Source organism: Amblyomma maculatum, chromosome 5 (genome assembly GCF_055883805.1).
Source record: "Amblyomma maculatum isolate TAMU_Amacu chromosome 5, ASM5588380v1, whole genome shotgun sequence".
NCBI classification, from domain to species: domain Eukaryota; kingdom Metazoa; phylum Arthropoda; class Arachnida; order Ixodida; family Ixodidae; genus Amblyomma; species Amblyomma maculatum.
In genome coordinates, this window is record NC_139348.1 from 32109422 (window position 1) to 32118944 (window position 9523).

A 9523-nucleotide genomic window follows, 5' to 3' on the forward strand; every position below is an offset into this window, starting at 1 on the left:
ATGTCGTTATATGAGCTTTACCAAACCTGCCACCTTTAGAGTTTGCGAGAGCTTCATTGCAGCATGACCATCGTATTATTCCTCTGCGAAAACTTCAGAGGAATTATGGCTCCCGGTGGATTGCAGGACCCCTTTAGTAGTTTCTGGATTGTTGTTCTTCAGAGGAATAATATAAGGGTCATACAAAAATGGTTCATGTTAAAAAATATGCAAACTAGCTTACACATTGCACGGTCAGTAGCGAAGAACCCGAAGATCGTCAGCCGGTTAAGGACAGCGTGAATCCTCTTCTTTTACAGAGGAGCAATGATACGAGCGCACGATCTGATGGGCCCGGTAAAGAAGCTGAAATGCGCGATTCAACAAATATCCTAATTTATTTGACATATAAGGAACCCAAAACGTTACCACCAACGCAAAACATGAACATAATTAAACAACAATGGCACCAGTAAGAAGATATTCTAAGCGAAATTCTCCGGTTCACCCGGGGTCTCCCAGAAGATAGTGCTCTAGGATTTCTTGATTTGCGCTTCGAATTCATGGCTGACATCTATGTTGAAGCTATTAGCCCAGAGCTAAGCAGCAATTCCTTCCATATACGTCAAATTGTTCAAAGACAGTGTAAAGAAGCACAGCGAAGGCGGCTTTGCTTTCTTCTCTAACAAAATCGTGTCATCACTGTATGAGGCAGAGTTTCTTAAACGAAAGTGAGAGGCTTCTAGAAGCAGGATTTCCTGTTTAATTTATATGCAACATAGCTGAAAGCTTGTTCACGCAGACTAAGCGACAAAGGATAGCGAATTGACATCTGGTTCAGCGTAAGGAACTTTGGTGCCCTATATCGATGGCTTTATGGATAAAGATAAAGATTGGTAAAAAACATGACGTTCATGTTATTGCTACAGCTCACAACGAAGCAAAAGGTATGTGTGCGCGAGTGAATGGGAACGGCAACCAATCAAGATGTAAAACAGCACAGCGTACAAGACATTCTGAATGCTTGCAAGGGATAGTTAATCATATTCTCTTGTCCTGTGGTAAGAAATACATCGACGAGACTGGGAGATGCATCAATGACAGGAAACGAGAGCACGCCTCTGCAATTTTGGATAAGTATAGAACTAACCTGGGGTCGCACTGCAAAGACTGTACATTATGTAAAAAAGAAATGTCCCCAGCAGGCCTTGATAACGTAGAAGTCTTAAGGAGGAATAAGAAAAGGTTGGCGAGAGAGATTTTGGAAGCCTGGGCTATATCTCTGGCTGATGAGGATTGTGTGAGCACGCCTTCTGTTCTCTTATCGAAAAAAGATATATTTTTTTAGTTTACTGGGAGGACAGTGAAATATGAAGTGGTCTGTACTTGGAAGTTGAGACGAAGGAAAGTGTTGATGTACAAATAATTAGTTGTCAGGGCTGCGTCGTCCTTGTGTGTGTGTGTGTGTGTGTGTGTGTGTGTGTGTGTGTGTGTGTGTGTGTGTGTGTGTGTGTGTGTGTGTGTGTGTGTGTGTGTGTGTGTGTGTGTGTGTGTGTGTGTGTGTGTGTGTGTGTGTGTGTGTGTGTGTGTGTGTGTGTGTGTGTGTGTGTGTGTGTGTGTGTGTGTGTGTGTGTGTGTGTGTGTGTGTGTGTGTGTGTGTGTGTGTGTGTGTGTGTGTGTGTGTGTGTGTGTGTGTGTGTGTGTGTGTGTGTGTGTGTGTGTGTGTGTGTGTGTGTGTGTGTGTGTGTGTGTGTGTGTGTGTGTGTGTGTGTGTGTGTGTGTGTGTGTGTGTGTGTGTGTGTGTGTGTGTGTGTGTGTGTGTGTGTGTGTGTGTGTGTGTGTGTGTGTGTGTGTGTGTGTGTGTGTGTGTGTGTGTGTGTGTGTGTGTGTGTGTGTGTGTGTGTGTGTGTGTGTGTGTGTGTGTGTGTGTGTGTGTGTGTGTGTGTGTGTGTGTGTGTGTGTGTGTGTGTGTGTGTGTGTGTGTGTGTGTGTGTGTGTGTGTGTGTGTGTGTGTGTGTGTGTGTGTGTGTGTGTGTGTGTGTGTGTGTGTGTGTGCGTGCGTGCGTGTGTGTGTGTGTGTGTGTGTGTGTGTGTGTGTGTGTGTGTGTGTGTGTGTGTGTGTGTGCGTGCGTGCGTGCGTGCGTGCGTGCGTGCGTGCGTGCGCGCGCCTATTCTATGTGTTGTCACTTATTGTGCGGCTTGTTTAATCATGTCTGACCACCTTGCTCGGCGTTCTACTGTATTACTGAATACGAGTTTCGTTTTTTTTAAGCTGGTGACAATGGCCGAAGAAGCAAAAAACGATTATAGTATAGGCCTAGAATATACTGTAAATGGTGTATAGAATATACTGCAATAGGTGTTGCTCTCCCCTGTGCTTTTTAAGCTTTTACTGAATTCTATTCCGATCGCTGCTAATACCTGCATGTGTATGAGGAGACAGCTTTCTTGGAAGCTGCAGATGACTTATATTCCATATATATAGTGTTACAGTCATATACTTAGATGCCGATGGTTATTAGATATGCACGTATGCCTATTGTCACGTAGTGGTGACAAGGCCGTGCACGCCAAAAGAAAACACACGCCTGGTGGTACTGAAATAACTCTTTATTAAGGCTGACTTGCGCCTGCAAAAGAACTAAGCAGCTCGGCGGCGGCGATAGCAACAAACGTGCTCGTCGGTCGTCGAACAAAGAATGCCCGTCACACTCATCAACGCTCAATTTAAAGGCTGCTCAGAACAATCTAGATAACGTCGCAAACAGCTACCAGCACAAGCTGGAACATTGTAGAAAGACACACGAGTGGCCGGAATCTTCGGGACAGATCTCGGTGCAGCTTGCGCTCCAACGAAACTGATAAAGGTGTGACTCGCGACATCGAGCATTACCAAATAATACCGAACTGATACGCGATCCAGAATCAGAGTGATAAGGCCGTGTGGCGGCGGCTGTTAAAAAACAACAAATACAGTTTTGAAGGTTTCGAGGCATTCATCATTATCATCATCATCAGCCTCACTATACCCACTGCAGGGCGAAGGCCTCTCCAAATTTCTCCACTTAACCCGGTTCTGTGCTCGCTGCATCCACTTGAACCCTGCGAACTTCTTAACCTCATCCGCCCACCTAACTTTCTGCCGCCCCCTGCTACGCTTTCCTTCCCTTGGAATCCAGTTTGTTACCCTAAGCGACCATCACTTATCCTCTCTTCGCACTACATGTCCTGCTTCTGCCCATTTCTTCTTAATTTCCACTAGAATGTCGGTTACCTGAGTTAGTTCTCTGACCCAATCTGCACGCTTCTTATCTCTTAATGTTACCCCTACCATTTTCGTTCCATAGCCCTCTGAGTTGTCCTCAACTTAAGTAGAACTCCCTTAGTTAGCCTCCACGTTTCAGCCCCATAGGGGAGTACAGGTAAGATGCAACTGTTATATACTTTCCTCTATAGCGATACCGGTAAGCTGCTAGTCATAATCTGTGCGTGCTTTCCAAATGCGCTCCATCCCAATCTTATTCTTCTTGTTATTTCCTTTTCATGGTCCGGATCTGCGGTTACTACCTGTCCTAAGTAGACATGTTCGCCTACTACTTCCCGGCATTACTCCCCCCTTAAAAAAACATTGCCTCGATGTTCCAAAATAAAGCAACTTAAACATAAACACTGCAAAGTTTAAACACCACAGATTCTTTAACGCGTGTAATATAGCTTCATTCGTACAACATGTACAATTTCTGGGCGTGCGCATTGCCGTTGTGATGCTGACGTTCCGTTGGGAATGACTTCATAGTCCAGTGGTCCGAAGCAGCGAAGGATTTTGTATGGCCCAACGTATCGAAGCAACAACTTTTCACTTAGTCCGCAACGGCGAATTGGTGTCCAACTCCACACTTGGTCTCTTGGGTTGTACTCTGCGTGGCGTCGTCGTAAGTTGTATCGTCGGCTGTCGGTGCGCTGTTGGTCTTTAATACGCAGACGTGCGAGTCGTCGGGCTTCCTCTGCAGACTGCAGGTAGGCGGCGGCGTCAAGGTCGTCCTCGTTGGTTACGTGCGGCAGCATTGCGTCGAGCGTCGTCGTGGGCTCCCTGCCGTACACAAGCTTGAACGGGGTCGCTCTGGTCGTCGCCTGGACTGCCGTGTTATACGCAAAGATCACGTACGGCAAGATGGCGTCGCAGGTCTTGTGTTCAGCGTCGACGTACATGGCGATTATGTCCGCTATCGTTTTGTTCAGGCGCTCCGTAAGGCCATTGGTCTGGGGATGGTACGCAGTTGTTCGTCGATGGCTTGTATGACTGTATTCCAGGATAGCTTGCGTCAACTTTGGCGTAAACGCCGTTCCCCTGTCCGTGATGAGCACTTCTGGGGCGCCGTGTCGCAAAAGAGTTTGTTCGACAAAAAACTTGGCGACTTCTGCCGCGGTACCATTTGGTAGTGCTTTTGCTTCGGCGTAACGGGTAAGGTAGTCAGTGGCCACGATGATCCACTTGTTACCCATAGACGAAGCTGGAAAGGGGCCGAGGAGATCCATCCCAATTTGTTGAAAGGGCAGGTCTGGGGGCGGAATCGGGTTTAGTAGTCCTGCTGGTCTGATAGACGGCGTCTTGCGTTGTTGGCACTCACGACATGTCTTCACGTAGTGGGCGACTTCGGCAGGCAGTCGCGGCCAGTAGTACTTCTCCTGGATTAGACTCAACGTGTGTGCAAATCCGAGATGGCCTGCTGTGAGCTCATCAAGGTCTCTGCAGACAAAGCCATTCCTGCTACGACGACTTCGACGCAACACATCGCTCTAAACGTCCTCGATGGAGGATTGACCGTGCCGCCCCGATCAAGCGTCGCAGTCTGCGTAGGTAGCGCAAATATAGAAACCGCTGAAGGAATCGTCGAAGGAAATATCCAGTTGCTCTTAGAACGAGGTGTCGGCATCTCAAGAGGCATCGCGAAATTTCGGAGAGGTGTCAGGAGCTGGTAACCAACTTCACCGACCAATATCGGCACCTCAACAAGGGCACGACGATCGCTTTTCTCGACGAATTAGCGGACCTCAAAGATGTATTCACTCTCCACGACCAAACGCTGGAAGACGCACCGGACCAATTCCGTCAGCCCACACATGACATCAACCCGGCACTGACCCAGACAGCAGGAAAGATCAGATTCTCAGTCTTCTTCGAAGCTACGGGTAGAGCTTCTCGTCATCATCGAAGGTACGGCAAACACCACTGGCCAAGCACCGCATTATAACGGACGAACACACCCGACCTCTGCGCCAAAGCCCCTATCGTGTATCACCGCGAGAACGCCAGGCCATACGCGATCAAGTTGAGGAAATGTTGTGTGATGACGTAATTCAGCGATCGGAGAGCCCCTGGGCGGCACCAGTCGTTTTGGTAAAGAAGAAAGACGGCACACTTCGCTTCGGCGTTGATTACCGCCGCTTGAATAGCATTACTAAGAAGGATGTCTACCCGCTTCCCCGCATCGACGACACTCTCGACCGGCTCTGCAATGCAAGGTACTTCTCATCGGTGGACCTGAAGAGCGGATATTGGCAAATTGAGGTCGACGAAAGAGATCGAGAGAAGATCGCCTTCGTCACACCGGACGGTCTTTTTGAGTTCAAGGTGATGCCATTTGGCCTCTGCTCCGCAGCAGCCACATTTCAACGATTAATGGACACATCCTGGCAGGCTTGAAGTGGCAAATTTGTTTGGTATATTTGGACGACGTTGTCTTGTAGTCAAACTTTGAAGATCAGCTAAAACGACTGCAGACAGTGCTGGAAGCCATCACGTCATCGAGGCTAACGCTAAAAGCACAGTAGTGTCACTTCGCCTACGGAGAACTGCGTTTCCTAGGTCACATCGTTAGTAAGGATGGTGTTCGCCCAGATCCGGAGAAAACAGCCGCAATCGCACAATTCCCACCGTCTGTCGACAAGAAAGCTGTGCGCCGATTCCTAGGGTTGTGCGCTTATTATCGACGATTTGTCAGAAACTTTTCGCGCATCGCCGAACCGTTGACGCAGCTGACAAAGGCTGACGTACCTTTTAAATGGGAAGCGCCGCAAGAAGAAGCCTTCGACGAACTTAAGCGCCGCCTGCAATGCCCTCCTGTACTTCGCCACTTTGATGAAATCGCAGAGACCGAAATTCACACCGATGCGAGCAGTGTGGGCCTGCCGTTCTCGTCCATAAAGGAGAAAGTGATCGCCTACGCAAGCAGGCCCCTCACAAAAGCCGAAGTCAATTACTCGACGACCGAGAAGGAATGCCTCGCGATCATCTGGGCCACCTCTAAGTTTCGTCCATACCTATACGGCCGACCATTCAAGGTGGTAAGCGACCATCACGCGCTCTGCTGGCGAATTTGAAAGATCCCTTCGGGCGCCTTGCCAGATGGAGCCTACGACTTCAAGAATTCGACTTGACTGTAGTCTATAAGATGGGCCGGAAGCATTACGCGCAGACTGCTTATCACGCGCTTCCGTCGACGCCCCCCCCCCCCCCCCCCCCCCCAAAGGACGATGACGACGATCCCTTTTTGGGACCGGTAAGCGCCAGCAGTTTCGCAGAACAACAGCGATCAGACCCTATTCGCAGACCGCGTTCAGGTTATAGGCCTTACAGTCGGCGGCTGGCTCGGCGGCCTGTAGGCTGGTCGTCCAGGGCGATAGGAACAGGGCTTGGGTCTTCGCTTGAAGGATCAAAGGCAGCGCCTCCACCAGATGTCACGTAGTGGTGACAAGGCCATACACGCCAAAAGAAAACACAGGCTGAAATAACTCTTTATTGGGGCTGACTTGCGCCAGCACAAGAACTAAGCAACTCGGCGGCGGCGATAGCAACAAACGTGCTCGTCGGTCGTCGAACAAAAAATGCCCGTCACACTCGTCAATGCTCAATTTATAGGCTGCTCAGAACAATCTAGATAACGTCGCAAACAGCTACCAGCACAAGCTGGAACATTGTAGAAAGACACACGAGTGTCCGGAATCTTCGGGACAGATCTGGGTGCATCTTGCGCTACAACGAAACTGATAAAGGTATGACTCGCGACATCGAGCATTAACAAACAAACAATACAGAACTGATACGCGATCCAGAATCAAAGTGATAAGGCCGTGTGGCGGCGGCTGCTAAAAAACAACAAATGCAGTTTTGAAGGTTTCGCGGCACTATTAAGGCATAGGTGCATATACCGTCTTTTCCAAAAGTACCCAGGCTGCCTGCCGCTGCTCAGTCGGGTATCAAGGGATCCGTACCACTTCTGAATCTGTAAATCTGTGCAAAGAAAAGGCGGACACTTGTACGTACTTATAAACATGTTGTGATCCTCTGGGGATCCAATACAATCAAGAATCAAAACATGTAGCCTGGTTACTTTTGGCAAAGACGGTACAAAAGTTTCCAATGCTAGTTTTCCCTAGTTCTTATTATGCTTTGCAAATTGGCATCTCATCTATTGGAAACGTGATACTACAAATTGGCATTACAAGCTATCGAGGGGTTATTTAAGACGCCCCTCTTCCCATGGCATACTCACCTAAACAAGTTGCCGCGAAAGGAGCCCGGTAGGTTGTACTGCTGCGTTGGTTAAGCAGCCCCCGATGCGGTATGCTCACACGCTCTTCTGATGTTTTATATAATGAATATTCGTCCAGTATAGAATTTGGCTGTGACTTATTCTCTGGAGCGGATGCATTTAAACTGCGCCCGGTCCTTCACTTCTTCACAAGTTTATATCATGAAGCGCAGTTGCATAGCCTCCTTTATGCTCTGTGCCTGTCAACGCGCCGCGCGAACAATAGAGCGGCGCCGTCTGGCAAAGTTGCGCGGCGCTGCCGCTCCACTCGCTGAGAGCGCCACTGACGTAGGGGTCCAGGCGCACGGGTACGAACATCGGCGCGGGACGGGAGCGCTGTTATTTGCTAGCTTGGTAACTGTTCCTAAGCATGAATCGTGCATATTCAGCATATTTGCTTCTAAGACCGAGATCCACTAAGCATGACAAGTGATCATGATACTTGTTAGACAATAACACCAGCACTATATAACATTTTATGTCAGGCAGTTTCAAGAAATCGCGCATGGATCGAAAAACATTATGACTGCTCCGCTAGCGCCGATGGTAATAGAAAAATTACAATGCTAGTCTATGCTTCAATAAAACAAAATTGAAGAAAAAAGGCACCAGCTTTTATTTACACATTTCACAAAAGCAATTGTGCTACAACAGTACCATATGTAGAAGTGGTGTGATCAATAGTTGCCACAAGTAGGGAAAAATGTTCGCGGTGACTGCTGTCACTGATAGCACTTCAGAAGCCAGCTTAATTTACAGATTATTGGAACACCTGCATCGCAGTATGCCATTGAGATCTGTAAGGAGAACAATTTTGGTATCAGCTGTTACTTTCAGTGATTCAGCGCGTCGTACAGATGTTTTTTTTTTTTTAACTTGAAAAACAAGGAAAGACAAATATACGCCTTCCGTCTTTCTGTTTCGATCACTTCAAAATAATCGTAACAATAGGCAAAGCTTGTGTTTTTATTTTTTCACACAATTGCGCAGTTAGCGAAACAAAAAATACTGCGCTGGAGCTCATGTAACATACCACACAGACGAGCTAACCAGGGAGGAAGTTAGCATCGCAGTCCAGAAAATACACGTGTACATTAATTATTATTATTACCTCACTGACGCGTAATAAAGACACTTCTAGTGCTGTCATTATTTTTCACAGGCCTTGATGCGGTTGAGTACGAGTTTTGCGGTTTCCGATGCTAGAGAGGGACAGTGATTTAGTTGACAAGGAAAACTAATATAGGCTTTGCACGATTCGGTTTAACTCACTTCAAAAGTAGTCAACTTCACAATCGGTAAATCTTGTGTTTCTATTTTATCACAAAATTTCGTAGTTAGCGTATACTGCAAAAAAAAAAAATCGCAGGAGCACATTTAACACACTACGCAGACGAGCTAGGCAGGGAAGAAATTAGCATTTCAGTCCAGAAAGCACAGGTCACTACTAACATTACTATTGCAGTATTGACACTTAATAAACACTGTGTTGGGAGCTGTCACTATTTTTTACAAGCCTCAAAACAGCTGAACACTTCGCAGCGATCGCCGGAAAGACAAAGCAAAACTGGCACTTATCAGTTGGTGCAATGCTGTATTCCTGCAGCACCCGAACGCAGAGAAAAATAAAAGCATGACCTAGCACACTGCAAAACAGTCTACGAAACAGCGAGAAAGCGGCAGCTCTTGGCTATGCGGACCGCTTTGCAACACGGCGCACCCGGCCCTCGCCTGGCGAGGGTGACCCTACGTCGCTGTCGCCATCTCTCGGCAGCCAGCGGCGTAACTTGTCAACGAAGGAGAAGCGGCGGCGACTGCCGCGGAGCGTGGAGATGCCAGGCACAGAGTGTATAAAGGAGGCTATGGTAGTTGTCATCTTTTCCTATAGTTATGCGATTCGGTGCAGAATATGTCTGAGTTGGTTTACTTGGTCATCCATGAGAATGCTTTTC